Source organism: Ursus maritimus, assembly GCF_017311325.1.
Source record: "Ursus maritimus isolate PB19 chromosome X unlocalized genomic scaffold, ASM1731132v1 scaffold_X1, whole genome shotgun sequence".
Taxonomy (NCBI): Eukaryota; Metazoa; Chordata; class Mammalia; order Carnivora; family Ursidae; genus Ursus; species Ursus maritimus.
In genome coordinates this window covers 93407427-93412638 of record NW_024423319.1, presented here as the reverse complement: position 1 = coordinate 93412638, position 5212 = coordinate 93407427, and positions in this window count along the sequence as shown.

Sequence of the window (5212 nt, the reverse complement as noted above, 5' to 3'; positions counted from 1 at the left end):
ACACTGGGGACTCTTCTGCCAACTCCAGCCCGCTGTTCTGCTCTCACCCGTTTGGTCGTGTCTGGTTAGCACACAGCTTAGGAGTTCATAGTATCATTAACGTTTCAAAGTCTAACATGAGTCTCTAAGATTTTAAATCTTTTTATTTGGCTTTCTCTCCCTAGTGAAAAAAAAATTGTCTATTTAAATAAGAATCACACCAAGTATAAAAATATTAGATATATGTATGAGATATATGTATATATTTACATATATGATGTATTTAGAATATATAAATGTATATACATACAATACATACTTATGAAAGCCCCACTATGTGAAAAGACCCTTGGTAGGTATCCCAGATAAAATTAAAAGACATGATAAAGGATTCTTCTTTCTTAGAGGAGTGTAAATTTTATCTGGAAATGTACTTAAATTGAGAATTATGTAATAGAATAGTATGAATGATAACAGACTACATATTTCTTTATAAATTGCCTTTGCCTATTCATATATCCATGGAAATATTGTTAACAGACTACCCCTTTCTTAAAAGAGCGCAGTGACCATGAATATCTTGTGAGTTATTTTCAGTTTTAACAAGAACAAAAAAGCAAATCAAAATAAAGGCATCTTTTGTCCCTTGCAAATTGGTGTAAAACCTTTTCAATGAACCGACCATTTGACTGAACACAGACTATCTCCTCCTCTATAGTTGTCTGAACTACTAGGACAAGTTCTAATCTTTAAACGTCAGAACCTACAAAGGATCATAAAAACAGGGTCTTGCCTCCTTGTGGGACAATACACTGTGTAGGTTACCGTCAAGTCCTATAAGAAGATAGCAAGAATGAGGGAAANAGAAGGCATTCCTCAACATAGTTGCTGCATTCTAGGGAGAGCTAAGAAGTAAGATTGGGTCTCAGGTCTAAAAGGAAGGAGTCATCAGTAAGGGAGCAGGTCATCAAGAGTGTTTTTAGTCCCTGGGTTGCTCTGAGGCCGTGCAGCCAGCTGGGCAGTCAGGTGAGAGGAGACTTGTTCATTAAGCAGGATCTTGTGTGACGTACCAACGCGAGGAAGCGTAAATGGAGTGCTAGAGACATTCTTGGAACCCTTGTGTGCCTCGTCCTCATGAAGGGCATGTTGGGCTTCTCAGAGGAAAAGATGGTATGATTAGAGAAGGGATGAAAACAGTGAAAATTAAGGAGATCGATACTCCTAAATAGAAGCATTGTGTATAACGTGTAGCTGGTTTGGGAAGCTGTTTTGTTGTTGTTCTAAATCACAAGTTCTTGTAAGAGCCGTTAAAGTTTAAAAACCAAGGTCTCCAGGATATTTTCCAGAAGAAAACCTACTTTTTGCTAAAGGGGAAAAAATCACTACTGAGCAGGGAAAGGGGGATATTGGCTGTGCATTACCTGGAAGGGCACTGACTCTGTCCTGAGTCGGCTGGCTTTGGAAAAGGCCAAGGACCAGAAGGTGGGACCCAAGGGGGGCTGTGGTCACGTCTCCGGGAGTAACTTGATTTGCCTTAAGGAGTATACAGGTGGTCATAAGTAACCATTGGAAGGTTGGTTTGTATTGGAAGGGGTTTATATCGACAAAAGGAACAAGTCCTATTCCTGTATTATTTCAGGTGATCCATTTATTTTTTGATATTGAAGATTAGCAAGGAATATTGATCATTTGACTCCCAAAAATCATAACTTAGATTTTACCCATAACATTTTCCAGCTAGTAAAATATATGAAATTTTTAATTTTTTAAAGGGTATTATTTATTTGACAGAGAGAAAGAGAGAACAAGCAGGGGGAGCGGCAGGCAGAGGGAGAGGGAGAAGCAGGCTCCCTACTGAGCAAGGACCTTGATGCGGAGCTCAATCCGAGGACCCTGGGATCATGACCTGAGCCGAAGGCAGATGCTTAACTGACTGAGCCACCCAGACGCCCCTGAAATCTTTAATTTTTATATAGTACTGTGTAGGTATTTAGAATAGTACATGAAAATCTAGAAAGTTACCCATCCAATATTCTATTTAGAGTAGACTTGGTTAAAGAAAACTTAGCGATGTAAATTTGATAGACCACAAACTTAGGCATTAGGTGACAGAATGTAACATTTGTGTCTTTCCACAACTTAATTTCTATCACAGCGTACTTTCCCCCAGCCCCTTGTGTTGTCTGATGTAATAATGATAACAGTATTATTAATAGGATCTTATCATTACCTCCAGATAAGCCTAGTTACTTTGGTGATTTCCCAGTCATTTGAGCTTTAACTCAAATCCAGGATTTGGACTCTGACTCTTTGGAATTGATGTCTGACCCTACTGGCTTACACAAATGCTACTCTGTTATTGGGGGGGAGGCAGCATTTATTTCTCCATCTTGTTCTCTCTTGGTCCCCTGCTGGCATCTAAAGTGCTAGAGCTTGTGCAGTCTTGTCTTTAAGTTTGTTTCCTCTCACCTTGCCGTCAGGAGAAATTCACAAACTCAAGTGAATCGAAGGCAAGTCCAGAATGCGCCCTCCGTTGCATCATCCCCTTGAACTAGCTTTGGCATCTACAGATGTGCCAGCAATTTCTCTCTCAACTAATGTGCATGTTCTCTTGGGGGTACCACTTGAGCTTCTGAATGCTCTCTGTTATCTCTTTGGAACCATGGACCATTAAGAGGGAAAGAGGAGAGTCGTTGCCCCTAACACCTGGAACATGCCACACCACCATTTCTAATCTTGTGTTGCATCTCATGATTCTTCAGATGAATGTCTATAAAAATCTTAAGCTCCTTTAATGTACCCTTGGCTATTTGAATATCTTCTTTGGAAAAATACCTATTCAGGTTCTCTGTGCATTTTTAGTCAGATTGTTTTTTTTGCTTTTAAGTTGTAGGGGTTTCTTGTATATTAACCCTTTGTCTGATACACAGTTTGTAAGTATTTTCTTCCATTCCATGGGTTCCATTTTCATTTCAGTTATTGTTTCATTTGCTGTGCAGAAGCTTTTTGGTTTACATGGTCCCACTTGTGTTTTTGCTTTTGTTGCTTGTGTTTTTCATGTCAGATCCAAAAAGTCATTGCCAAGACACTAGTCAAGGATCTTTTTGCCTATGTTCACTTCTTGAAGTTTTATGGTTTCACGTCTTGGATTTAAGTCTTTATTCCATTTCAAGTTCATTTTTGTGACTGCTTTAGATATGGGTCCAATTTCATTCTACTACATGTGAATATCCAGTTTCCCAGTACCATTAGTTGAAAAGACTACCCTTTTCCCATTGAGTATTCTTGGCTACTTTGTCAAATATTAGTTGACCATATATCCAGGTTCTCAATTCTGTTACATTAGTCCATGTCTATTTTTTTTTTAAGATTTTATTTATTTCACTTGAAAGAGAGAGACAGAGAGGCAGCATGAGTAGGGGGAGGGGCAGAGGAAGAGGCAGAAGCAGACTCCCCCCTGAGTGTGGAGCCCCATTCGGGGCTGGATCCCAGGACCCCGAGACCATGACCTGAGCTGAAATCAGATGCTTAACCAACTGAGCCACCCAGGCACCCCAGCCCATGTCTATTTTTTATGCCAGTACCACACTGTTTTGATTACTGTAGCTTTGTAATATATTTTGAAATCAGGAAGTTCAGTGTCTCCAGCTTTGTTCTTTCTCAAGATTGCTCTGGCTATTCAGGGTCTTTCGTAGTTTCTCAGGAATATTAGGATTGTTTCTCTATTTCTGTGAAAAATGCCTTTGGAATTTTGTTAGGGATTACATTGAATTTGTAGATGACTTTGGGTAATATGAACGTTTTACCAATACTAATCTTCTGAACCATGAACATGGGCTATCTTTCCATTTATTTGTGTCTTTTTAAATCTCTGTCCTCAGTGTCTTATTTTTAGTGTATGGATTTTTCACATCCTTGGTTAAATTTATTCCTATTTATTTTATTGTTTTTGATGCTATTATAATTAGGATTGTTTTCTTTCTTTTTTTTTTTAAGATTTTATTTATTTATTTGACAGAGAGAGACACTGAGAGAGGGAACACAAGCAAGGGGAGTGTGAGAGGGAGAAGGAGGCTTCCCGCCAAGCAGGGAGCCCTATGCGGGGCTCGATCCCAGGACCCCGGGATCATGACCCCAGCCGAAGACAGACACTTAACAGCTGAGTCACCCAGGTGCCCCAGGGCTGTTTTCTTTATTTCTTTCTCAGATATTTTGTTGTTAGTGTATGGAAATGCAACTGATTTCGTGTGGTGATTTTACTGACTGTTTTGCAAGAGAAGTACCTTTCTTTAACTCTCTTAGGGATTCTGAGGCTTCTTCAGATCTTTACTGTGGATATGCCTGCTCTACACTTATTATTTTGGAAATACTCTTAAGATTCTATACCTTTTGTCTCTCCTAGAAGCCAGGCTGGGTGCTGATAGCCTCCTGTTTGCTCACTTCTCAAGCATGTTTTTATTATATCACTGATCACTTCATGATATATTCGGATGGGAAGACTTCTCCTTCCCCCACTGGACGTGAGCTCCTTTAAGTTAGGCTTTTGTATTCTTCATCTTCATACTCTAATTTTGGACAATTCCTGACATATTATAACAGCTGATCTATAATTATTGGTGAAATAAATAAAATGAAGATTCAGAGTTATAAACAGCCTCAAACCCACAGATGCATTACCCTATGGGGATTTTTCAGAAAACTGTGGTATACATTCATTACTAATGGAGCACATTAGTAACATTAACATGTCAATGTTAATTTTCTGGAATTCAGTTTTACAGTACCTATCAAGAACTTTGAAATATTATCATTCTTTTAGCCACAAATTCTCCTAAAAAGCAGTCTTCAAGAGGAATTCACAAGGGGTGTCTGACTTGCTCAGTCAGTAGAGCATGTGACTCTCGATCTTGGGGTTGTGAGTTCGAGCCCCACATTGAGTGTAGAGAATACTTAAAAATAAAATCTTAAAAAAAATGAGATACCCAGATAAGTTTTTTTTTTTCGGTTTTAAGTGATGATTACCCAACTCTAAATAATTCAAGCAAAAGGTAGAAATGTGGGGCGCCTGGGTGGCACAGCGGTTAAGCATCTGCCTTCAGCTCAGGGCGTGATCCCGGCGTTATGGGATCGAGCCCCAAGTCAGGCTCCTCCGCTATGAGCCTGCTTCTTCCTCTCCCACTCCCCCTGCTTGTGTTCCCTCTCTCGCTGGCTGTCTCTATCTCTGTCTAATAAA